Source organism: Mauremys reevesii, linkage group 11 (genome assembly GCF_016161935.1).
Source record: "Mauremys reevesii isolate NIE-2019 linkage group 11, ASM1616193v1, whole genome shotgun sequence".
NCBI lineage: Eukaryota > Metazoa > Chordata > Testudines > Geoemydidae > Mauremys > Mauremys reevesii.
In genome coordinates, this window is record NC_052633.1 from 29,068,374 (window position 1) to 29,095,993 (window position 27,620).

Below are 27,620 nucleotides of genomic sequence, written 5' to 3' on the forward strand. Positions count from 1 at the left end.
TTATTCAACAAAAAAACTTCAAAAACAGACTCCAATGAGAAACCGCAGAACTGGAAATAATTTGTATAATGGACACCATTAAATTAAGCTTGAATAAAGACTGGGAATGGATGAATCATTACACAAACTAAAATCTATTTCCCCATGCTAATTTCCCCCTACTGTTACTCACACCTTCTTGTCAACTGTTTGAAATGGGCCATCCTGATTTATCACAATAAAAGTTATTGTTTCTCCTGCTGATAATAGCCCACCTTAATTGATGAGTCTCATTAGAGTTGGTATGGCCACCCCCATTTTTTCATGTTCTCTGTGTGTGTGTGTGTGTGTGTATATAATATATAAAATCTTCCTACTGTATTTTCCACGTCATGCATCTGATGAAGTGGGCTTTAGCCCACAAAAGCTTATGCTCAAATACATTTGTTAGTGTCTAAGGTGCCACAAGTACTCCTTGTTCTTTTTGGTTTTCTTTATAATTTTTCAAAATTTGTGGGAACTACCAATTCTACTTAACTAAATTTTTTTTAAAGAAAACCAGATGTGTCTTTTGGATTTTGACAGTACCAAATCCTTAGTCCAACTGTTATTTCTAAGACTGACATCTTTCCTTTTATCTATCGGCTTGCTATGTTTTTTCTTCTTCCTCAAAAAGCACCATGACAAGCTGACATAGAGATCTTTTATTCTACTTCTCTGATTTACATTAGGAACGATTTATCTTCCTCTTTACTCTGCCCTCTCTCATATATTTTAAGACTAAATAGAATGTTTTCTAAAGCTGTTGCTACACTATCCATTTTCACAAGACATACTATAAACCATGGACTACTGCATGTTAAACAGACTGAAGATCACGACAAAAACAAAACACAACCAAAAAAACTTATACTTTAGAAGTTTAATTACATCCTTAAATGATTACATTTAATTAGTGCCAAAGTGAGTGCTGTTGTGGGAAAACTGAGAAAGATGCTGAAATGGTAATACAAAGCCGCTTCAGTGGTGAATAGAGAGAGCTCAGTGTTTTTGGCCACGGGTGAAGAACAGTGAAGGGTTGAGAAGAGGGCAGCAGGAGTAAGGAGCAGTAGCCTGTGCAGGGGATGATTCTCAGGCTTGAAATCATGTATTATCACAAGATTATATTGAAGCTTGACCTTGTACTTCCATTAGAGACCCCATCTCAAATCATCTTTATGCAGAGTTTGAAATATTGTCAGAATGCCAAAGTGAAATTGTAACCTCATAGATGCTGCTACCTGTTGGCAGGCTATGAGAGGCTCCTGTTACCACAGGTGATTCTGGTGAAAAGACATGCATTGTAACAATTTTCTGTTGGCTTCCCCTATTGCTCTGTTCTAGGGCACTACAGCAACACAACCCATTTACTTTGCCCCCTATGCCATCTATAAAGGAACCTGCAGACCACTGGATTACTGCTGTCTATGTTGTCAAGGTGAATTTGTTATTTATCTAATGCTGGGGAGAGCTTGTCATGCTCTGTAGTGAGTGAATAATTCCACAATGTAAAGGCTAACCTTATTTTTCATTACCTGCAATTTCCACTTCTCCACATTCTAAAATGCCTTTCACCTTGCAGTCAATAATGGAAACACTTTTCATAAGTGACACACTGACAAAATTGCCCATTGCCGACAATAGGTGCAGCTGACACAGGGTCAAATACGGCTTAGCTGGATTCGCAGACAGACAAACTTTGCTCAGCGCCTAGTAATGGTGGTTAAACCCCCATCAGGTTCTGTCACGAATGGATATTTTTCATAGTGGAGTGAAGACTTATGTGGATTTCTTTAAAGGCAGTCATCTGTCTAACCTGTCTACTTAAATGGCTCCCATCATCAAAGTTTCCTTTGTGCTTTCCAATTATTTAAAAATAGGAATAACAATTTATTTCTTCCTTCTCAGCCTGTAGAAGCAGTTTGATTTGGAAATAGATTATATCTTTGCTTTGTGTGAGAGTGGGTGTGCTATTTGAGTACATTTCTTCATTGTTTGTTGCTCATCAGCTGCTCTCCCTACAGGCCCTATGCAGAACTCTTTGATCAGCCAAAACTGCTATTGAAGCTAATGGGAGGGTTGCGTGGGTGAGGAATGAATGTTCAGTAAGGCCCTGAATGAGTAAAATTTTACTTATTCCCATTTCCAAACTTTTTTGTTTTAATGATCTATATCTTCTAAATAACCTCGTCGTTTACTTGTTTAATTTACATAAGTAATAGAAAAGGGAACTGAAAAATTATGCAGCCAGGATTGCCCAGGATCAGATACGACTGAATTATTAATCAGTTCAATTGCCTGCAGTTTTCCTTTACCTATTTTATTGGAACTAATTGAAGAATAGTGACACTCAGTTGCAATTATAGGTATCAGTTAATCAGCACAAGTGCCCTAGGACCAGGCCTTCTGTCTAGACATGGAATATATTATTTCCCGCTTTATAATGACATTAACCTTCTAGTGGTCTTTTTTGTCATGGAAATGACATAAGGTAAGAAGGTATTTAAAAGCTAGTGATGTCTGCTTAGGTCCTTACATGAAGGGTATCTGAACCTTTTGTAGCTTCATCCATTCCCCTCTCCTTTCTTTACTTTTCTGACCCTATCCTTCTTTCTCACTTTCCAATTGCGTTTTCCTATTTCACCTATTTCTTCTTCTATCTTTGCAACACCCAACATGTTTTCTCAGACTCCTCCCATTCCAGACACCCTAACCAAGCATGCAGGTTTGCTGGCTCCTGGTGCCTAGATATTCCTCAGTTTCTCTCCTCTCCTCCACATCCCTCATATTCTCCCTTTCCTCTCTTTCTCTGTAGCACCAACTCAAACCTTTGAACATTTGTTGGCAGCCAATTAGCAGTTCATGGAAATATATTCCTCTATAACTTACTTCAGATGCAGATAATGTACAGTCCACAGCATAACATGGCAGGAAAGTCTCTGAGCTCATCAGATTTGAATGCAGAAAAATTCAGCGGACAAGGGATACTTATGAAGCTGTGAGATATTCAATGATGGGAGGGATTGAAGGAGGAAAAGTGGTTCTGGGAAGTCCATGGGGAGACAATACAAACTATGTATTAGCTAAGCCTTAGAGAACCTTTCAAAATGTTAAATTAATAAGACAAGACAAGATAAGACTAAGGGAGGGTCTAGGTTTAGCTGCAATAGAATCAGTGCAGTAATTTCTCATTCTGCCCTTACTGGGACTGTAAGTGAGTTAAATGAGATATTTTACAGCTTGGAACGTTCACATGCACATTGTCCTCTAGGCCAGTGCTTCTCAAAGCTGGTCTGCCACTTGTTCAGGGAAAGCCCCTGGCGGTCCGGGCTGGATTGTTTACCTGACGCATCTGCAGGTTTGGCCGATCGTGGCTCTGACTGGCTGCGGTTCCCTGCTCCAGGCCAATGGGGTCTGTGGGAAGGGTGGCCAGCACATCCCTCGGCCCATGCCGCTTCCCTCAGCCCCCATAGGCCTGGAGCGGCGAACCATGGCCAGTGGAAGCCGCGATCGGCCGAACCTGCAGACGCAGTAGGTAAACAAACTGACCCGGACAGCCAGGGGCTTTCCCTGAACAAGCGGTGGCCCGACTTTGAGAAGCACTGATCTAGGCCAAGCAGAGGAGCAGTGTAAATAAGCTTTCCAAATGTAGCCCTTTCTTTTGCTCTTTGCTTTGTCCTTGATTCATCCAGAGACCCCCAAAGCAGTAAGCGAGAGAGAGGCAAGGATGTTGATTGTTAAATTAGAAGGGTGAGTAGTGAAGAATTAAGGGGTAATGGGTGTGATGAGTAAAGTATCTGAACTTCCCTCCCCCATCCTACCTCACTTCAATGCCAGACAGCAAAGCAAAGCAAAGACCTGACACTACAGGTGCAATCTGCCTCTCAATCGCTTGAAGGTGAGATGGGCAGGTACACCTTTGAGATGTTGGCTGGGCACAGGTAGGGAAAAGGTTAACAAAACCTTTTCCAGTCTTCAAAATGGTTTGGTTTGACTTCAATTTGAATAGAGCGCAATTATGTACTATTAAGTTTAAACAGTGTGCTCAGCTGTTTTCAAGACCCAAAGAAAGAAACAGTCCCTGCCTAGCGAGCTTGTGATCCAGTTCAGATTTAAGTCCAAGATATTCACCCAGCTGAATGCATTTGACAGTACTGGGATTATTTAAATGTCATCTGTTCGGACATGGAATAATGTCTAACACATTTGCTAACTTGTGATCTATTGTTCCTTTTTGTAGGATACAAAATTCATAGCAATTACCCTTTAGACACTTAATGTGTATTTGCAATCTGAGTACATAAATTAGCTTATATAGGAAAACATGTTTAGATTTGGCCAAAAATATGCAAATGCCTATAGTTAAGGGAAAGCTGATACCAGTGCTTCCAAATGACTGTAATAGAGATTCAGGCACTGGTAGCACAAAGCTATCGCTGGAGATCAAGGCTGCCCATTTAAAACTCTGGAATCTACACTTTGAAGCCTAAAATGCAATTTGAGAGAAAAGAATCTATGTTATGAGTTCACTATTTCCATCTTATTTACCAAGCTATATCTCAAACTACAAAATTTTTAAGTCTTCTGCTGGTTCTCATTTTATGTATTATTGATCATGCAAGGGATAAAGTACCTTCAGCTCTCACTGGAGTTCTCTGAAGTTGTGCACCTTGCCCAGAGTGGCCTAGCACCTTGTAGGAGTGGGCTCAAAGTCTACATAATGTTATGGGTGAACTTCCATCCTTGAATAGGCTGGTTTTGGTTGTGTAAGTGTAACCCATGCTCGTATTGCTGTTCCTTTAAACAGTAGCAGTCAGGTTTTTTGCCAGAAGATTGGAGCAGCTGTCCACAGACTCCAGCAAGTCTGAGACTAGCAGGAAAAAAAAATCATGAGCTGTTGGAGCATGCTCAGTAGGTGTCTCCAAGGGTGAGGGCAAATTCCACTCTGTAGTATTTAAAAAAAAAGCACCAAACTTCATGTTAGTTGAGCCAGACCCAGAGGGAGAAGCCATATGGGAGGGGAACTGAAGATCTCTGCCCTGAGGGCTCACAGGCCTGTTTTACTAATTGAAGCAAAAAGATACCTACAAGGAGAAAGATACCAGTCTATTCAAAGAACAAGTTTCCTGCATGTTTTAAAGGCATAAGATTTGTGTCCTGTGTATCTTTGGGTACTGAAGAAATCTGTATGTTTGATGCTATTTTTCTTGCATAGTGTTTGCTGTAATGATAAAATTGCATTTAGATTTTTGAGGAGTTGTAGTTAACCCTCATTGTCTTCTTACAAACTTTGATTTTTTTTTGTTTTGTTTTGTTTTTTAGTCTGAGCAACTTTATTATATTCTTGTGTCTTTGTTCCAGACTAGAGCAACTCAGCATGTGGGCGTCCACAACTATCCAAATTTGCATATTTATCTTATGTGTTAGTATCCACAAATGGGAGTTCCACTGTCAAAACAGATGGAACCCACTCACTATTCCTGCAGTAAAATGGAATTATAGTGGGTACTTGTGTAATCAAACTTTAGTGGGTTACATAAGTATCTCAAAGTTGTATATTTACCTGGACTTCCTGAGCCTGTAAAACTAACATAGGAATTGCATAACAAGATTCCCATGACATTGTTGGGAAGTCTACATCAGATCATGCGAATATACATACAAAGAATCCTACTTTATCAATCACAGGTATGCAATAACGTAAACAAATATTGAGTCTTTCCATTAAGTAGGTTCAACTAAAATTAATTCTCTACTCCCTACTGTAGTTAGCATAGCTCTTTGATTAAATTTACAGGTGATATTAACTAACAAATAGTGGTGACTTACAGGGACAAAAATAAGGTACTTGCAGACAAGCTATCCGCACTCACATAAAGCACAACAGGAATCTTCTTGGTAGCAGAATTGCCTCTCTCTTTACCTAGTACATTAATGGTAATTCTATCCCAATTGATGTTCCAAAGAACCTCACTAAGTATTTCACAGAAGAGATGGGGAGCAAAGAAAGCTACATTAAAATGTATTTTTCTTTGTCATTTTGGCAACGGTGTAAGCCAAAGTCGGTCATTTTATTTTATTACTCCCCTCATGTTAGAGTGGTCTCAGCCAATCATGTACTTGGCAGCAAAAACTCAGTTTGCTGTGCTTTTTTTTCCTTTTGTTTTGTTACATTAATGCTTTGCTGTATTATTATATAAACGGTGGTCTAGCTAATATGGAATACTGCTCTAAAAGTATAATATCCAACATAAGATATATAATTAGAAAAAATATATCACTAATATTCGGCTCAAATGGGGGCTGGATAAGCAAAAATCTGTCTGGCTATTTCTAACAATTCCCAATGACTTTCAGATTATCTTCCAGAAATGCAAAACTGAAAATCCAGAAGTCTTTAAAAAAGCTTTATAAGGGACTTAGTTTTATTATTTTTACAGAAACACAGGCCCTCTTTATTGACCCTTTCTCCATGCTATCTAAAGAGCTGATTAAACAAGCAAAGAAGGGGGAACAAACCCTCATTTTACAATAGCAAATTTTGAGGACTCATATCACAATGGACTCTTTTAGTTCAAGGACTATTTTATATTAAACTATGTTTACATGTCACCTAACAAGAAAAAATAGGGTTAGAAACCAATGAGTGAAAGATTTGGGGCTCTATTTAGCTGATATTACCGTAAGGAAATTATATGTTGGTCTCAAACGTTGCTATTAATTCTAGATCAAGATGTATATTAAGTTGTGTTATCCAATACTTACTGCCTGAAGCCTCTCCCAAATATGAAAGGTACATGAGTGCCCTCTGCTTGATATGCTTTAGGTTTGTGGCATTTCTTTTACCCTATCCTGGGAAAAGTCACTAATTTATTTATCTAGAATAAACACAGTGATCCTCAGTACTTCAGGCGGATGTTAAACAGCAGCTACTAAAGTTAGACATTTTAAAATCAGCAGGTCTGATAACTTGCATCCGAGAGTTTTAAAAGAATAGCCAAAGATCTCCTTGGATGGTAATGTTGATTTTTCAATATGTTTTGGAACACTACAGATGTTTTAGACGATTAGAGGAATGCTAATGCTGTATCAATATGTAATGTAATACAGCAGGACCAGGGAACAGTGGGAGAGTGGTAGAGGGGAAATATATAAGCCCTAGGCTAATTAAGGCATGGTTCCCTGTAGAGTAATTGGCACACCTGTAGTCAATTAAGGCCCTGTCAGGAACCTAATAAAACTCCCTGCTTCAGGTAGTTAGTATGTGAGAGGAAGGACTGGAGTTTGAGGTGTGCCTCTGAGACCAGAGAATCAAAAGAAGGGAGACTCTCTCTCCCAGTGTCAAGGACCGAGGGTAACCCTACCCAAGGGGAAAGAAGGTAAGACACCCACAGGAGTTGAGAGGGGCTCAGCCTCAGAGTGAGGAGCAAACCTCTCTACCACCTTCTTGGACCACTAGTGGGCCCCTTGGCTCCCCAAGAGCAGGGGCAAAGGGTGGCGCCTTAGCCCCCCACAAGAAAAGCGTGGGACCCACCATACCAACATCGGCCATTTTGTCACAGTAAATTATACGCCTGTAATTATAGGCCCGTCTGCATGATCTCAATCCCAGGCAAAAGAATGGCATGTCTGATATGGGACTCACTAAAGAATTAAAGGAAGATAATATAATTAATGCCAAAATTGGAAAAAAGAGCTTGTCAAACTAACTTGGTATCACTTTTTGATGAGATTACAAGTTTGGGTGATAAAGAGATGCTGTAATATACACAGGCTTCTGTAAAGCATTTGCCTAGGTACTTCATGACATCTTGATTACGAAACTAAAAGAATACACAATAAACATGGTACATGGCACAATAAACATGGCTAACTGACAACTCTTGTAAATGGGGAATCATTACTGAGCAGGTGTGTGTTATCCAGGTTCTACAGGCTCTGGTGTTTGGCCGTAGTCGGTCTAACATTTTCAGCAATGACCTGGAAGAAAACACAGAATCATCACTGATAAAGTTTGCAGATGGCACAAAGATAGGGGGCGTGATAAATATGGAAGAGGACAGGTCACTGATACAGACCAATCTGGATTGCTTGGTAAAATGGCTGCATGCATACAACATGCATTATAGCCAGATGTAAAGTTATACATCTAGAAACAAAGGATGTAGGCCAGACTTATGTGGTGGGAGGACTCTGTCCTGGGAAGCAATGATTCTAAAAAGATTGGGGTCTTGGTGGATAATGAGCTGAATATGAACTCCCAGTACAATGCTGTGCCCAAAGGGGGTAAAGTGATCTTTGAATGTATAAACAGGGGAATACTGAGTTGGTGTAGAGAAGTTATTTTACCTCTGTATTTGGCACTGGGGTGACCACTGCTGGAGCACTGTATGCAGTTCTGGTGTTCACAGTTCAAGAAGGATGTTGAAAAATTGGAGAGGGCTCAGGGAATAGCCATGAACATGATTAAAGGATTGGAAAATATGCTTTATAGTGAAAGACTCAGGGAGCTCAATCTGTTTACCTTAACAAAGAGATGGTTGATCACATTCTGTAAGTACCTACATGGGGAATAAATATTTGAAAATGGGCTCTTACGTGTAATAGAGAAAGGGATAGCACTATCTAATGGCTGGAAGTTGAAGATAGACAAATTCAGGCTAAAAATAAGGTGCAGATCTTTCCAAGCTTCTTATCTGATAACATTTATCAATAAACATAAAAATGAAATTCACATGCATTGCAGAATCCATGGCCAAAGAGATAGATCAGCTTTCACTGCAAGCCAGCATATCCTTCTTTCCTAATAAAAACTACTAATAAAACCAGCTGAATTATATTTTAATATGAGACTCCATTAGGGTGCAAATATATCCACACATACTCTCTGGGGTGATTTCCTCTGGATTTACTGGAAATTGCTTGGGCATGACTGACCAGAATAGTGACCTTTAGTTATGATACTTATTTATTTTTGCTAACGACGGAAGTGTTGTAGGGTATGGGAGCACTAGACAATCTGAAAATTTCCATTTGTAAAATTCAGACAGTTTCCATTTAAAACAGAAGTTCTCAAACTGGGGGTTGGGACCCCTCAAGGGGTCACAAGGTTATTACATGGGAGGTCGCGAGCTGTCAGTCTTCACCCCAAGCCTCGCTTTGCCTCCAACATTTATAATAGTGTTAAATATATTAAAAAGTGTTTTTAATTTATAAGGGGGGGTGTCTCACTCAGGCTTCCTTTGTGAAAGGGGTCACCAGTACAAAAGTTTGAGAACTACTGATTTAAAAGAATCTTAAAATTTACTTAAAATGGGTGGTGGGAATGTTTCTCCATTTCCCAAGTGGAAAAATAACTGAATTGATTGGACTTAAAATTTCTAAAAGAATTCATGTATGAGTTGAGAGAGAGCATGGAAATCTTCAGCCCTGTCAACCTGATATTGATCCCAGGCAAAAGAATGGAATGGCTGATACAGGACTAAAGACCTCTGACTTGTCTTAAATTCAGCCAATATATTATCACTAACATTGTGTTAGAGAACATTAGAAAAAAGCAAAACCAAACCAAGAAAACATTGTTTCAATATGACATTCTGCTAGTTCTATAAACTGACCAGATGTTCATCTGCAATCACTATGAATGAACATTAGATAATGGTAATTCTCTTGGACAAAAAAATCAATTAGATTTTAACAAGGGAAAAATCATGCCAAACACCTCATACATATTTTTAAACTTGCTCAGTGTGGGGAGAACACTGCAAACATTTTCTCCCCTCCAATATATGATTTCAACATATAATAGAACAGGGGTCGGCAACCTTTCAGAAGTGATGTGCCGAGTCTTCATTTATTCACTCTGATTTAAGGTTTTACGTGCCAGTGTTACATTTTAACGTTTTTAGAAGGTCTCTTTCTATAAGTCTATAATATATAACTAAACTATTGTTGTATGTAAAGTAAATAAAGTTTTTTAAATGTTTAAGAAGCGTCATTTAAAATTGAATTAAAATGCAGAGCCCCCTAGACTGGTGGCCAGGACTCAGGCAGTGTGAGTGCCACTGAAAATCAGCTCACGTGCCGCCTTTGGCACCCATGCCATAGGTTGCCTACCCCTGTAATAGAATCAATTGTAATTGAACTAAAGTGTATGAGGGCACAGTCATACCACTATTTCTGAGGCCCTTAAAACAGTTCCTTAATTAAGTGTTTTATAAAGTATATGTTGGACATATCCCATGACCATTCTACTAAAACCAACAAAGAGTCCTCTGGCACCTTATAGATTAACAGAAGTATTGGAGCATAAGCTTTCGTGGGTGAATACCCACTTCGTCAGACGTATTCACCCACGAAAACTTATGCTCCAGTACTTCTGTTAGTCGGTGCCACATGACTCTTTGTCGCTTTTTACAGATCCAGACTAACACAGCTACCCCTCTGCTACTAAAATCAGAATGACTGGTTTGCAACATAAACAGAATCACATTTTGCTTCCAAATTAAGTTCTATTTTTACCCCTTGTAATTTTATTGACTACAATGAAGTTTTAACCATGTAACAGAGATGAGATTGTTCTGCAACTCATTCTAAATCTATGAAAGCACATAAACGCCAAAGAATGAATGTGTTTCATTGGCAATGGAAGGCAAATGTACTTTTAAAAAATGGTTTTCCTGTGTCAGATGAAGCAGTCTGTTTACACTATATTCTAATACTATTTCAGTGCGAAAATGCAAGACTGCCCAAAATTCAGGTTTCAGAACTTCATTTTAAATCTTCAAATTGGCCCTTTTGCCCAGAAACAGCTGCTAAAGTCTGTTACTTGTTTCCAAATAGAGGTGGCTTTTGCCAGATCAGTTCTGTTTTTATACACTTTGAATGGGAAAAGAATCAATTTATAGAAGCTGTGAACAAGGCAGAATTTGGGGGTTGGTAAATCATGAAACATGATGTGCCTTCAATCTTTGCAAAATGTAATAAAACAAAATTATTAATTTTGCACAGGACTAAAACTATTTGTGTCACTTTCTGGGTTAAGTAGCTAGATTTCCACAACTGTACTCTAACCAAGGTTTTAATAATACATATTATTAGGCGTTTGTTTCTCAGAAAAGGCTAACTGATTTCTAATGTTTATTTATTACCATTGATGGCCCTGATCCTGCAAACAACTTAAGAATGTCCATACCTTTTCATATGATTGAGTAGTCTCTTTCAGATCCATGGGGCTACTCACATGTATCAGGTTATTACATTACACACACGCTTAAGTGTTTGTAGGATCAGGGCCAAAATATATTTAGGCAATGTTCTCTTAAATGCAAGTGTGAGCATGCAACACCTTTTGGATGCTGTCAAGGAAGGACCCAGTGAAAAAGGAAACCTTTGGTCCTTAACTGAATTTATGTTGTGCCATTGATATTATGAGAACAGATTCAAATAGTGTTGGGCCCTGGAGGGATAAAATACTAAACAGAAATGATCATAAATACCTTACCAGCAAAGTTGCACTACAAGTACAGAAGATTAATAAGTCCCAAAAGGTACAGCATAATGAAATAAAATAAGAAAAAAAATAAAGTTCTACCATGGATCTACTCAACTAGCAGATTTTTTTGTTTTATTTTTATTTTAATTTGGTTTATGCCAGCTCAGACAATCTAGGGACACCCATGAGAATAATATAAATGATGTATTATACTCTCTAATGTGTGTGAAGCAGAATTTTAAAAGAAATTATATACAACTCCATATTGCCTGCAGGACAGTTTGGACAAATGCCATTAAATGCTTCATTACAGTAATTTCCTGTGCAGTTAAATGTGTTTAAAAAACAAAGTAAACATTAGCAAAAATGATGTGTAAATAATGTCTAAATTTTTGCTTCCCTGAATGTTATGTTTCTTGATGATGTAAATATATTCAGCATTTGTCCAGCTCCTTTATGCACTTTTAAACCCTGGTTTCTATAAAACAGCACTGCACTTAATAACAGAAAAGAATTTCATCAGTCAAAAACAGGGAAAGATTTATAGCCAAGGAAAAAAAATTAATTCTAGACTTTATTATTTTCATGCATCAGTATCAATGGAGCTGGTCTTCCTATAAGCCATTAGGACACGGTGACTCACTAGAAGGTTTGTGTTCAGTGCTGCGGTTTGGCTCTAGGTAACTGATCTAGTTAACCAATAAATGTTCTGTTCCCAGACGTCTAGACCATAGAGTATTTAATAAATCCCTGTGCTGTTGACTTCAATGGCAGAATCAGGCTGTGTGATGGCAGAGCTGATTCATAGCAGTATGTTGACTTTGCCCCTTAATTGCACTGCCAAGCATGCCCAGGGTTATGCCTTTTGAGGCAGATATCAAAGTGAGTTAAGCAGCAGAGAAGCATTGTTTAAAAGTCTCTTCATAGGATTGTGTTGTATTATCCTAGGTGTCTGATCCAAAACAGACGGTATGTTAAAACAATCTAAGTAATAAAAACAAAGTTCAGCCATACGCAGATACATTTTTCTAGCAATCACAATATAAACAAGCCAGTTATGTTCTTTCATTCAATTATGTGTTTCACTGTATTCATGTTCACATCTGACCCTAACTCTTGCAGGAAGATTGGAATATTAATCTTACGAACACTGCTTTTAATTTAAATGAATATGACAGTAGTGGCAGACAGATTTTCTGCTACCTCCTTTCTTTGTACTGGACACACATGCAACTAGCTCTGAAGATATTAGCATAGACAATATCAGTCCAGAGTTGCCAAGTGAGAAGTTGGGTCAGTTTACTGCCAGGGACCAATAGATAAGATTAAACAATGAACTTCTCTTCTAAAAGGTTAAAACACCCCAGCATAAGAACGCAAAAATACGTCTACTAGAGAGACAATGATCTTAGAGAAAATTGCAGAGTTTTCCAGTGATCAGAAGATGCGAAATGTCATGAAAACACTATGATAGGTGAATTTGTGTGGCTTGAAAGCCAATGCAAACTACTTCACTGCCTCGGTGGAAGGTGCCAGAGGTCAATAAAAGGGGAAGTACAAGAAAAAGAGAGCCATTATGTTCTAAATTACCTTAATAAATCTTCATAAATCCTCCAGCAATTATTGTGATGCTGGCAGATCAAGTGCCAGCTCATGCCATGGTCTCCAGTTCTCAACTGAATACTGACAAATACATAGTTGGAATCAGTCTGGCTCACCTGTGTGTTAGTATTGTTAAAGTAAGCATTAGAATTATAAGAATGGGTTTAATGTTTAAAATTTATTAAATGCTTGTGAGTTGCTGCATGCAGCAACCTCACTTATACCATCTGTTTCCCATACTGTAAGGTAACATTTGAGCAGTTGTTTTGTGAGCCTCTGTGACTGTGTAAATCACCAGGCAGGAGAGAGACATTAGCAAGTTTCAAATGCTAATCTCCAACAGAAAGGGTTACATCCTGCCCAACAGGAAATGTCCATCAACACCAGACAGACTATTGTGGGGTGTTAAAGAGGACAAAATGCATATGTTATGCTGCCCTCTCCCCCAGAAGATGAGTCATGCAAATGGCTGAGTTTACAGTTTAGAGCACAAGGGGGGGAAAGGGGACAAAATCCCTAACAAGAAGGAACTGTATCTCTATGCTACTTGGACTGGGGAAGAGGTTTTCTAGGCATATGTAAGTGATCCCCAGCTGCTTAGCCAAGGCTAGCCCTAAAGTTCAAACAGAGCTTGTTTCTTATAGAAGTTTCTATTATCTTTTTGGAAGTGAAGATTGTAACTCATTTGTGCATGTATTACCTGCTATAACCTTGTAAATAACTTTCTTGTTTTATCATAGAATGTCAGGGTTGGAAGGGACCTCAGGAGGTCATCTAGTCCAACCCCCTGCTCAAAGCAGGACCAATCCCCAGACAGATTTTTGCCCCAGATCCCTAAATGGCCCCTCAAGAATTGAGCTCACAACCCTGGGTTTAGCAGGCCAATGAGCTACCCCTCCCTCCAAAGGTCAGTGAGTCTAGCCCCCTGCCTTCACTAGCAGGACCAAGTACTGATTTTGCCCCAGATCCCTAAGAGTCCCCCTCAAGGATTGAACTCACAACCCTGGGTTTAGCAGGCCAATGCTTTCCTATTTAATAAATCGTTATATTGTTTATTATAGGATTGGCTACAAGCATTTTCTTTCCTGTGAGATCTAAGGTGCACTTGTCCTGGGGTAAGTGGCTGGTTGTTTGGGACTGATAATAACCTGATAGTTTATAACATGATAGATTCTTGGTGTAAAGGATCATCTATCACAAAGATATGCCCACCTGTGTGGCAAGATAGACTGGAGTACCCAAGAAGACTGTCTGTGACTCCAAAATTAGGGTCTTATAGTGCCTGAAGATGTTACACTTGGTTGGTGACATCTAAGTATAGAGTTCACAACCAATTTTGGGTTTGAGCCATGGGTGCCAACAGTCTGCCTCAAGTTTGGTATTCATGATTGAATCACTGCAGGCAGCATTATAATATAAACCTACAAAACAAACATATGAAACTCAACTACACTCAGAATTAAATGGAGTAACTAAACCACATTCACCATGCTTCCATGCAAAACAGTGCTGGTAAGCTAGGTTTGTGAACATTCACTTATAGTCTATGGGTTATTGTAATGCTGTGATATTCTTTTCTTTTAAAACAAAATTCATTCTAATTTTTCCTGTCACTGTGATCCTTCTGCTCAGAATGTGTGAAATAACAGAGGAAGAAGTAAGGCCATAATTTGAAAGAAGTTTTAAGACGCAAGTGGCAGGGCAAATGGGACTAAGACCTGACCTTTTGTTACCTATTCCATAAATTCCTGTGTGTCGGAGTTGTCATGTGTTATAGAACTTGATTGTGGAAGATCACAGAGTATTCTGTGGTAACTGTAACACTGGATTAAAAATCCCCTCCATTATGCTTTGGCAGATCTAATTATTCTAAAAACTTTGTATGGTCATGACTAGAATTGGGACAGCATATAACTATACTTCAGAAATGTTATTGTTACTTCCAGTTTCATAGAAATCAAAAAGAGGGTTTAGAAGAAAAGAAATTGTGCCCCTTACATTTTATTGTGAGTACCGTGTAAACTAAGGATTTGATAGATATATAAATTAAAAGCTTTTCAGATAAAAAAGACATTTTTTGTGGATTTCAATACAAATTATTAATGTTCAAGTCTAGTTTTGATGATCCAAAATCCAACCAATTATATACCACAGTTTTTAGACTAACTATTTTTCTCTGGTACTTTCTAACCTAACACTATAGTATTATTATTACTCTTTCATTTTTCATTCTTATTCTTTATCACACCTATATTAACTCAATACAAAAGGAGATATGGTGTAGTAGTTAGCATTATTCCAAAATCCATAGTTAATCAGAGAACTGGTATGTTATTCTCAAGGATAGGTGAGAAATAAATTTGCATAGCCTCTCATGTAATGAATGTATTGTTACTTTAGGTATAGCTCAAAGCAAGAGATGATATGTAAGCTTCACCACCCTACGGGTACTAAATATCAGAGGTAGCCGTGTTAGTCTGTATCCACAAAAACAATGAGGAGTCTGGTGGCACCTTAAAGACTAACAGATTTATTTGGGCATAAGCTTTCGTGGGTAAAAAACCCACTTCTTCAGATGCATGGAGTGAAAATTACAGATACAGGCATAAATATATATTGGTACAATTTGTATCTGTAATTTTCACTCCATGCATCTGAAGTGGGTTTTTTACCCACAAAAGCTTACACCCTAGGGGTAGCTAAGGAAGCCATGTGCCTCACAGACATGGCTCTGAGGAACAGTTCTTACTTTCCTTCCTCCTTATTTTATGGAGAGAGGGAGTGGTAGTAATTTGCTACTGGCCTAGAGCAGCAGCAAACTGCAATCCCATGCCCTAGTTAGCTGCACTGGCCAGGAGAGCTGAGTAAAGTTTTTTCGGATGAATAGTTTATTTAACAAAAAATCAGTTTTAGTCAACCTCAAAATAGTTGCAAATTTGATAGTAATAATTTTGGCCACTTGCAAAAGGAGCAGGTGGTGGGGCTGATTCCCCCGCCACCCCACATTTGTGGCCAACAGCCCAGTGGCACTCACCTGGAATGTGGGAAATGCTGGTTCAGATTCCTGCTCTGGAGCAGGCTCTTTTCAATTCACCACAAATTCTGAAAATTTTCAGATTCATTTCAACCCAAACCTGTTTTTTTCCCCCAGCATTTTTTAGAACTGCCACCAAACTGAAAAATCAATTATTCACCAAGATCTAATGGGGAGAAAAGCGCCTCACATTGCTTGCCCCTACTCACCCTTGGCTCCATAAGTCATCCGAGCCATTTAGCTGGCCAGGGTGAAAAACATCCCCTCCTCCCATCTGCTCCTTGAGCAGCTGAGCTGGCCACTCCGGGGGGAGGAAACACTGAGCAGTACAGAAGTTTGATGCTCCCTGGAAGTTGATGCCAGAGTGACTGTCCTGCTTGCCCACCCCTAGAACTAGCCTTGATCTGTTCCAGGAAGGAGTAAGTAGGCATGCAGCACGCCCTGCATAAATGAAATAGAGAAACTTTAACTATGGGTTGGGATCTTCAATACCACCTAGGCTTCCATAGATTTTCAAAGGCAAAAATAAGCACTAACCACCTAATTCCTATGGAAAGTAATGAGAATTAGCTATCTAACTGCTGTTTGTGCCTTTGAAAATCTCTTGCCTACTGATTTAGGTTCACTATCTTGCAGTTAAGTTTGATACATCATAGAGCACCCTCAAGAGTTCTGCTTTGTATCCAAATGTTGAAAGTAACATAAGTTTCCTATTTTCCCCTTTATTTTACTTGTAAGTGGAGTCAGGATGAGCTCTGCCCTGACATCTGGTGGTGAATTGTGGTGAGTTGTGGAAAAGAACTTCAGGGGCTGATCTTGTTTGCATGAGCCCACAGCCACCCAAATGGTCACTTTGGCTGCTGTCGAATCCCCAGTTTCTCTATTATTGGGGCAGGAAGAATAAAGTGTTGTTACCCTGATTGTGTGAATCAAGGCCAGTGGAATTGTTTTATGACAAAGGGACTCACCATCAACTAAGTAGCACTTGCTAGACAAGGGACATGGGTTCCAAAACCCAATGAATTGAAGGAGGCTGGGGATAGATGTTTGTGCTTGGTGGTGTGGGTCCCTTTTGAGGGCCTGAAACACCAACACCACCAAATAGCAGAGCTAATTTAGATTCCATTAACAGTCTAGTTACAGGCTGCTGTGCTGAATTCACTTAGGGCTAATAGTGTACCAGCACTGGGGCTCCCCTACTACAAGCTGAAATCACTGAGTGCTGTGTTAACTAGTGGGGGAGCTTGGAGATATATTGCTAAGCAGCTGGCAGAGTGGAGCAGTTTGTGGGATGGTTGGAGCAGCCCACGGGATGGTGAGTGGAGTGAAGCGGGGCGGAGCGGGGCAGAGCAGTTTGTGAGATGGTTGGAGCGGCCCATGGGCCGGCTGGTGGAGTGGAGCGGCTCATGGTGAAGGCTGCAGCAGAACCCCACGGAGAGGTGGGGCAGTTGGCCTTGGACCACGTAAGGTGCCCCTTAACATCCCATGTGCCTCTTTCCCCGCCATTTCCACCCAGACTGGTGGGGTAAAACTCTGCAGATAAACTTTTGAACTCTGGGGCTGCACTGACCAGGGACAGAGACTTTTGGGTTGTTGGACTTTTGGGACTTGGGGTGATTCTTGAGTGTGGACTCAAGAGACTTTTGGGGTGTTGGACTCAAGAACCAAAGGGAAAGGACACGGCCCAATTTGCTGGGGTATGTCTTTTCTCATGGTTTGGTCTATGAACCCTAGTTGTGGTGTTTTCCCAATCTATGCTGATGTTGTTTACCTCATGTTATTAAAAATTTTCTGCTATACCGAGACTCTGTGCCTACCAGAGGGGAAGTATTGCCTCTTTGAGGTGCCCAGGGGTGTGTGTAAGATTTTCCCAGGTCACTGGGTGGGGGCTCAAGCTGGTTTTGTGTTATGTTGTTGGGAAGGGGCCCCTATGTACTGAACCCGGCCCTTCCTTCTATCAACTCGGCCTGACGGAAGGGTTACATACTCACTGATTATGTTACTACATAGATTTATCTTGCTAATTAACTGGTGAGTAACAGGATGCAGCTTTCCCTCCTCCTCCTTGTTTTTAACTTCCAGTTTTATATACATATTATTTAACTAATTATATTATCCTAGGTTGGGGTAACATACACCATTCAGGAAAGGCAGTTGGGGTGAAATCCTTGGGTGAAACTTCCATTGACTTCAGAAGGGCCAGGTTTTCACTTCTGGTTTCTGCAGCACTCAGTTGTTTCTTGCAGAGTTCGTTCTTGGTAGGTCTGCTTGCTTTCAGCAGATTTCATTTGCTGCAACAGGAGACAGAAATCAGATAAATGTGGTTGTGGTTCAAGAACTAATATTAGGGAGGTTGATATTTTGGAGAGGGTCATTTTTATGTGTAGGAATGGGATCACACCTTCCAACCCTTTCTGTTAATGCCTGTAAATGGAAAAATGCATGGTTTTAGCATGAATTAAAAAAAATCTGATTTCCTTTCCTTCCTTTTGAGATATCCAAGGCTCTCCGGTTCCTGATAAAAGTGCTAAACCTCGCAAATGGTATTTCAGAATACAGGTTTTTCCTCGCAAAGAGTATGTTAGAAAATCTGTATGCTGTACTTTAAAAGGAAAAGCTACATGTGATTTCCATTGCTTCCACTGGAATTTTTAATTTGAGGAAAAAGCTGAGGTGTCCAGTTCTTAGGGGCTAATCCTGGGAATGTACTTTTATGACTACTCCCACTGTAGTCAATAGAACGGCTTGCATGAATAAGTATTGCAGGATCATCCCTTATTTTACACTTTGTCTCCCATAGCCCAGGGTTCATATCAGCAAGTCAAACAAGTCTAATTGTTAAATACACTGCAAGGAGCAGTAGCAATACACTCAAATCCCACATGTTCTTTTTTTAACGGTTTACATTCATCTTAGGTCTTTTTACTGTAAGGGCTGGTCTACACTTTGGGGGGGGATCGATCTAAGATACGCAACTTCAGCTACGTGAATAGCATAGCTGAAGTCGAAGTATCTTAGATCGAGTTACCTACCGTCCTCACGGCATGGGATCGACGTCCGCGGCTCCCCCTGTCGACTCCGCTACCGCCGTTTGCGTTGGTGGAGTTCCGGAGTCGACAGGAGCGCGTTCGGGGATCGATATATCGCGTCTAGATGAGATTGCTACCTGCTGATACGGCCGGTAGTGAAGATGTACCCTAACTGAATATTGTCTGTTCCCCCTTCTGCAGCCTCCAAGGCTTTCCAATGCTCATGAATCAACCTCCCTTAAATAAAGCACCTGCTCACTTCTAGTCATGTTCAATGCTCAGACACAATTATTTTGGCTGTACATTTCAAGCTCTGCTGGCACAGGGACAGGAGGTAATACAGATGCCCTTTCAACGATTACCATGGAGTCTGAAGTCACTCCAGCTGATCCCCCTCAGGGAATCTTATCATAATCACTGCATGTCTGAGATAATTACAAGTGTATCTGCTCCTTAAATTCATAATTAATTATTTTTAATTTGTCAGCCTCTCTTTAAGGGAGTGAAGGAGGAACAAGAGGTAAGATATGTTGTTGTTAGTGTGGCACAATCACAACTGACATCATGGCAAGTTTGGAAGAATGAGTTGCCTGTATCGTGAAAGAACCAATTTTCATTTTCTAATATGTTGTCAAAAAGCTTCTCCACCTCCCTGGCCTGCTGTCATACTAAAGAGCCACATGTCAAACTGAATTAATACAATTATTTTTCTTTTTGTTCTGGCTTCATATGGATTAGCTGTAATATAAATTAAAGGGAGAATTAATGTAATAAAGAAATAATTATATGGGAAATTACAAATGAAGATCACTGTAAGCTTGTATGATACATTACAAGTACTTTTGGTATTGTTGTTGGGACTGAAAGGAAGAGAAACCCCAGATCCCTACACATACACTCCTCCACACTACCATTTTAATCAGTGAAAGGTGGTTATCTATTCAATTGAATCAGCAGAAAAAAGCAACTGGATTGGTCAGAAAGTTGAAAACGCTTATTCTTTTAAATATCTTGGGTACTACCATTATTTTCCAGAACTAATCTTCTTGTGGCAACATGTTCAATACATCAATACCAGTACCCTGCAGCTCTTAGTATCATTTCGTGTTTCCAAGTTGTTACCAGTCAGCATGGTACAGGAGTTCTGTATCAGTTTATACCAGTGGGGAAAAAATCAGTGCTATATAAAACCTATTACAAAATAAATTTATTTTATTGTTATACAAATCATTTTTACTACCATGACACAGAACTTTTATTTATATACATCCTCTGCTATGATGCTGCCACTGTGGTATTTAAGAGTCTCTCTAAAAATAATCAATTTGTTTTCACAATACCCCTGAGACATAAGGAAGAATTATTATTCCTCCTATTTTAGAGATGTGAAACTGAGGTGCAGAGTGTGAAATCCTTGCCCCAGTGAAGTAAATGGCAGAACTCTCATTGACTTCTGTAGGATCACGATTTCACCCACACAGATTAACACCAACATTTTCAAAAGCCTGCACTGCCTTAGGTAGCCTGTTGCATGCTCCGTTGGGCCTCCATTCATGTTTGTGCATGTGGAGCATTTTCAGAACTCCAACACTGATTCCCTTAAGCTTAGAAAATCCTTACCATTTCCAGAGCACCATGTAACTTTAGTTGCAGATCAATCTGCTGTAATAAAAGTATGTTACACCTCGATTATTTATATTTATTACATACTTTACAGACTCAAATTCTCCAATCCCCTGTCATTTGCCCAAACTATCCCCTTTGAAGATTCCCCTGCATGCGACTTTCTCAGTGTTCTGCAGGGCATCTGTGACACAGCTGAAATTAGAACCCAAAAGTTTTGAGCCATAAGACCATCCTTCCTGTCTTCTCCAGCAGCAAGGAAAACTGCTTGTAAATTTACAGTTATGTCATTTTTCAAAATCATCCCACCCCCCTCACTAAAATGTGATATCTGGACCCCTATCAAATATGCCACACCAAAGCAGAAGACCAAATATAAGAAAAAACAGTTTCTCAGGAAACAGGTAATCCATTGCATGTTCTCATTCCTACTCTCTCAAATGACATGCATGGAGGTTTTATGTGCTATTTTCAACAGTGATTTTGTGAGGAATAGCAATTTTATGATTTTTCAGATCGAAATACTATTAATACTATTAATAACCACATTCATAGATTAAGCCAAATCCTGCTCCTTACACATACTAACAGTTCCATTAATTTACATGCTGCTAGCCACATTAAGTTAGGGGAGCAGTATTTGGCCTACTAGCTGTCTGGAATTAATTTCTCAGAAAATTCAAAGCAGAGTAGGCCATCCTGCAGTCCATATTCAGGGATAACACTCATTGATGTTGACTGCAAGCTCTCATTTGGGTTTGTTTACCTAGTACTTTAAGATTAAATACACCTCTACCTTGATATAATGCTGTCCTTAGGAGCCAAAAAATCTTACCACGTTATAGGTGAAACAGGAGTGTGCTCCCCCCCCCCCCCGGAGCACTGCTTTACCACATTATATCCAAATTTGTGTTATATCGGGTGGCGTTATATCGAGGTAGAGGTGTATAATGCTTTGATAGGAAAAATGTTCGGGTCTCTCACCAATTATAAATTACTCAGAGGATTAGCTTCTGCCTCTGTGAGCTAAGTTCTTCACTTTACCTAGAAAAGTGGTGATGAAAACTGGTAGAAAAGTGAAAAACTCCAAAGAAATAATCTTCTCAGTAACCTAATCAATCGTCTAAATAACATGAAGAGGTTTCTGGAGAGGATGTTGCTAGATATTATTGCCTCTTAGCTGCACCCTCACCAGCTACTTCTGAAGAGAAACAGTAAATTACAGCACATAAAAGTGCAGCCTTAGAATTTAAAGAAAATATTTGATTAAATTCAGAAATAACTCTACAGTAGCAGCAGAGTTCCTGCTACATTTCCCACAACATATAATTTGTTATATTCCTTCACAGAGATGCCACAAAATCCCAGTATCAACACCAGAAATGTGAAGACATTCTAATCAGTTAGGTTTCAGATCAACTCCTCTTGAGTTAACAATGTTCTGGCATACAACACATTCAAGGAAAGAACATTTGGTGCACAGTATTCAGATTTTACCACATGACAACACATAATAACAACAAAGGTTGAATTTGGCTTTTAAAATTAGAGTAATTCTTAAGTTTATACCTTTTTCTGAAGATCAACCTGCTGTAATGTACAAGTATATGTAGCACCTCTATTATTGATAATTTATTTTTAATGCATACTTTACAGTATCAAGCAATTTTATATTGCACTTCAAGGGCTAGAGCTTTAGCTAGTGTAAATCAATTGAAGTCAATGGAGTTATGCTAATTTCCACAGCTATGGATTTAGTATTCTGAGGTTTTTTTAAAACATTTCTTTCAGCCAAGTCTAAAACCACAAAATCAGGCATGTCCTGAGCCAAAATTTGATTGAAATGATACATGATCAAATTCCTTGGATTAGCAACCTGAATTTAACATACAATTGTTGGGGAAATGGTTCAGTGAAATTATTCTAGCCCTGATCCCTAGAGGCACAGTATCTTTATATGAATTGCATTCATTTGGGGGTCACCAATCCCTTTGCTAGAACTAAAACATGGAGTATGACTGTCCTTTCATTAATTCATCTGTTTCGGTCGTCTGATGCAGGCCAACCCAGTGACAAACATTAAAAAACAACAACAACAAAAAACCCCTTTATACTGATCTTTAACAGTTCTTGCGAGCTCTTGCCATACATCCAGTATTTTAGAGCTCTACCTCCTTACCTTGCAATATCATAGCTTTAAGTCTTATGAATACAGCAATCTAATATTAATTGTTAAAGAGCACAAAGTTCTGACGTCAAGAAAGCATGACTTTCATCCACAACTTCTCATGTGGAATGTCAGTGAAACTCCATTAGAGCCTAATTTTAATCTACAGTAAATATCTAGGGTGAAATTCTGGCAAAGCTCCTTATCGCTAATCAAAATTCCATGTCCAAACAAACACAACATCTTAATGGGGTAGAGAGTAGGAGCTTGAAATATGAGTTTAGGTGCAAGTATCTCTGTAAACTTTGCCATTTTCAATTCTCAATGCAATTGAGACAAGTAAGCCTTAGAATGTAAGATTGGGTTTGAGTTTTGACCTGCAGTGCCAGTGGAGCATGTGACTTCTTAAGTGGTATGTGATTTTATTGACTTTGTATCAGTCTCAAAACAATAGGTCTATCAGACTGCCTACCATCAGGTAACAGACAACTGTGCATTTGTAATATGGGTGCATTTTCATCAATCAAAGTCAGCAGGCTGACTACCATTTCACCTTGGACATACTGATATGCACATGAGGATGAAATCTGGAACAAAGAGCAATGGAAGGCGTCTGAGTTTGGGAAAACAGACCTGGCAGGACAACTCACCCATCTTTACTTTAAAAAAAATAAATAATTCCTACCAGTCTGACAATCTTAAGGCTAGTTTACTTAAAAGCAGAGGAGAATTTAAAACTAGAACTGTAAGAAGTTAGAGCCAAAGGGACTTAATGATCTAGGAGATGGGATATATCTCACACTGTGGCATGTGAGAATTACGGTGAGAAATAGAGCAAGGGGATCTGCTTGGGAGTGCTTGGAGGCCTAGGCCTGGTCTACACTACGCGTTTATACAGAATTTAGCAGCGTTTAAACCGATTTAACCCTGCACCCATCCACACAACGAAGCCCTTTATATCGATATAAAGGGCTCTTAAAACCGATTTCTGTACTCCTCCCCGACGAGGGGAGTAGCGCTGAAATCGATATTGCCATGTCGGATTAGGGTTAGTGTGGCCGCAATTCAACAGTATTGGCCTCCGGGTGGTATCCCACAGTGCACCATTGTGACCGCTCTGGAAAGCAATCTGAACTCGGATGCACTGGCCAGGTAGACAGGAAAAGCCCTGCAAACTTTTGAATTTCATTTCCCTGAGAAAGACCCTCTCACCGGGCTCCATGGTTACCATGCTATGGCATCTGCCAGGGCAATTCAGAGAAAAAGGGCGCGAAATGATTGTCTGCCGTTGCTTTCACGGAGGAAGGATTGAGTGACGACATTTACCCAGAATCACCCGCGACACTGTTTTTGCTCCATCATGCATTGTGTTCTCAACCCAGAATTCCAATGGGTGGAGGAGACTGCGGGAACTATGGGATAGCTACCCACAGTGCAACGCTCCGGAAATCGACGCTAGCCTAGGTACATGGACGCACGCTACCGAATTAATGTGCTTAGTGTGGACGCGTGCACTCAACTTTATACAATCTGTTTTAAAAAAACCGGTTTCTGTACAATCGGAATAATCCCGTAGTGTAGACATACCCCTAGAGATCTGCTCATTAGAGACAGGGGCATGAGTCAGAGAAATCTTGGATTCTACTTTGAGCTGTAGCAATCACTGTGGGCTGGCTTGTGGGTTAGATCTAATGCTGGCACATATTGGAGAAACGACTCCTTCTCCCACATAACTGCACTAGATCTCCCAGAATTAGTAGCTTCAGATGCTGAGAGAACAGGAACTGCACACCTCACATAACCCTCTTGAGGAGAGTGGAGATGGGGAGTGCGGTTGAGAGAGGTGGAACATGGAGGATTCAAAGGGGGTGGGGCTTCAGTGATATTTTTGTTTTCTAAAAACAAAGACAACTGTTGGTTGGGAGGAGGAGGGGGTTGAGCAATGCCAATTTTCCAGAATTTTCCAGCAGTGAACAATTACTATTGATTTATACCCATTTTATAAATGGATAAACTGCAGCACAAAGGCTAAGGCTATAGTTTTCAAACTTGGATGCCTAATATCAGGTTTTTAACTTTATATTTAGACACCTAAATAAAAGTGACCTGATTTTTCAGAAGAACTGAGCACCTTTAATTAATTGTGGTCGGAACTGTATAGTGCACTTTCGCAAAAGATGACACGGGCCAGGTCTACACTACAGACCTATATTAGTATAACTGCATTGCTCAGGGGTGAGAAAAATGCACACCCCTGAGCAACACAGTTATACTGACACAGTGCTATGTCAGTGGGAGAGCTTCTCCCATCAACACAGCTACTGCCGCTCGGGGAGGTGAATTAACTATGCCAATGGGAGAATCTCTCCCATCAGCATAATAGCGTCTTCACTAAAGCACTACAGTAGTGCAGCTGCATTGGCGCAGAAATTTAGTGAAGATAAACTCACTGGGGCCATTCTCTCCCTTTGTTACTTGCAGCTCAGGGAGGCCCTCCAGTTTGTAATAGTGTAGTTTGAGATTTTACCACAAGTCTTGAGATATTTGGTGTGTTTTTTAAAAGCTCCAGCTACTGGAGTCATGTGATTAAATGAGAATCTCAGCTTTCATTCACAGGAAGAGTTTGAAGAGAAAAGCTTGAAAACATCAACCCTAAAGGCTCAGAAAACAGAAGGTGAGTATAGAGAACTTAAAATGTATTTATTTTTTTCAGGCAATCTCATGGGATTTTTTTGAGGCCTAGCTCATGATTTTTTAACTCAGAGAAATAGCAATATTCTGTATGTCGAGTTCTAGTTGCTAATGGTGTGGTACAATTTATATCTTTCCTATTTAATTGTTTCTATCTCAAATGCCTTGTAAAGAAGTTTGGGCTCTCTCTCCCCCTATTGTGCCATATAGTGTACTGTATTATATAATATATTCAGTGTGAATTCTTGTATATGTGAGTTTAAAATTCACTATCTGTATACATTCATGATAACTTGACCACTTATATGTTCATGAATAATAGATGCTATAGATATGTAATTGTTGCTGGAGCAAATCATTTTTAAAATAGAGTGAATTTCTTCTTCAGTTTTTGTGCATCTCTAATAGAAAGCACTATTCAGCTTTGCTGCCAAAGATCTTTTTTTCCAGTAGGGCACCACTATGATGATGAATGTAAGAAAATGGAATGTATTACTTACAGCATGGCAATACTGCCTTCTAACATTGACTTAAAAAGCCCTAAGCGTTTACATAAAATTAGATCAATATCCATGTCAGGACTACTTTTTAAAATACAGTATATGTAGCAATACATATATTGACTTCTAGTTTCCTTCAACCAGAAGATTTATTGTTGCTCACATTAAATACTGACATTGCTGAAGCTTTGCTCAATATGTACTACTTTGGTCAATAAATGATTATATTAAATTCAACTGCAGCCAATATCTACTGTTTATTTGCTAGCTGAAGTATCAGGAAAGAGAACCCAAAGATACTGTGGAAAGGCCAGTATTGGGTGTTTTACGGGCAATGTTCCTAACCCTAAAGTTAATGCCTTTACTGTAAATATAATTGCTTTTTGAACACTCTGGTCTTCTAAACTATTGATGATGATTTTAGCTGCAAGGATGATACACTGAGTCAAATTCTATGCTGGTGTATCTCCACTGAAGCCAAAGGAACTGTGCCAGCAGAGAACTTGGCCCAATGTCTACTTTCCCCCTCTGACTAATGCTACTATTCTTCTATTCCTACGCTTACTCTTTCTAGATTCACCATGTCCTTTCCTGTACAGGTGACATGTAGTTCATCTATCCCTACTTGTCTAATGTATAAATATTAATCTGTGTATAGAGTCATATGGTGCCAATTTTATTTTACATAATTTCTACCATGAATCTCCTCAGCCTTTTGTATCAATTTCTTCTATATTCGTAATGAGATTTTCACCGTTTCAGGACTTATTCCATCCTTAGCTCATCCTGCAGTGACTATATTATTTTATATTGCAAGCTTGTGTAATCAGAGTATCTGCTAGGCAGTTTGAATAGCAAGAATATTGCAAACAGAAAATAAACCTATTAGATAAGGGATAGAATGAGATCAATCAAAAGGAATGGAAAATAGGTTCATAACCATAAGTGGTCAGTTTTGAAACAACTAGAATGATAAATTTAAAAGATTGCTTAACCAAACCTTTCCGTATCTGTTGTCATAGGAATTCATTTGAACTTATTTCATTTCCATAATGATGGTATTTTTAGGAAAATATTTACAAAGATAATTAGAAAATGATGCTAGTTTGAAAACAGATACTAGTCATAGTAGCACTTCAATTATTTGTTACAAGAACTTACAGGAACGAAAATGAAGGCTTTAAAACTGGTCCTATGACCATTATACTCTATCATTAACCACCTGTTTATAAGTGCTGAAATCTTACAAGAGCTGGAAATGCATTGATATGTGCACTGGTTCAGATGAAAAAGAACTGATCTGAAGTTTTGAAGAAAGTTCAGGTCAAACCCATTTTTTGTTTTGTTTTTGAGTTTCAGAATAGTTTGGGTACATTTTTATTGTCTCTTCCTCTATTTTTACATTTCTCTGCACTTGCTGGTTACAGCAGAATGTTGGCAGTAATTCCAGCACTGCTTGTAA

General features: G+C 39.3%; 1 protein-coding gene across 3 annotated transcripts in view; it reads left to right on the forward strand.

The window, feature by feature from the left end:
• The window catches only part of LOC120374286, a 140,870-nt gene that overhangs the window by 105,985 nt on the left and 7,265 nt on the right, over window positions 1-27,620 (forward strand). For all 3 annotated transcript variants that reach the window (XR_005585981.1, XR_005585980.1, XR_005585982.1), the window contains exon 3: window positions 25,584-25,641. The gene's annotated coding sequence lies outside the window, so the exon portion shown is untranslated. The remainder of the gene's footprint in view (window positions 1-25,583; window positions 25,642-27,620) is intronic.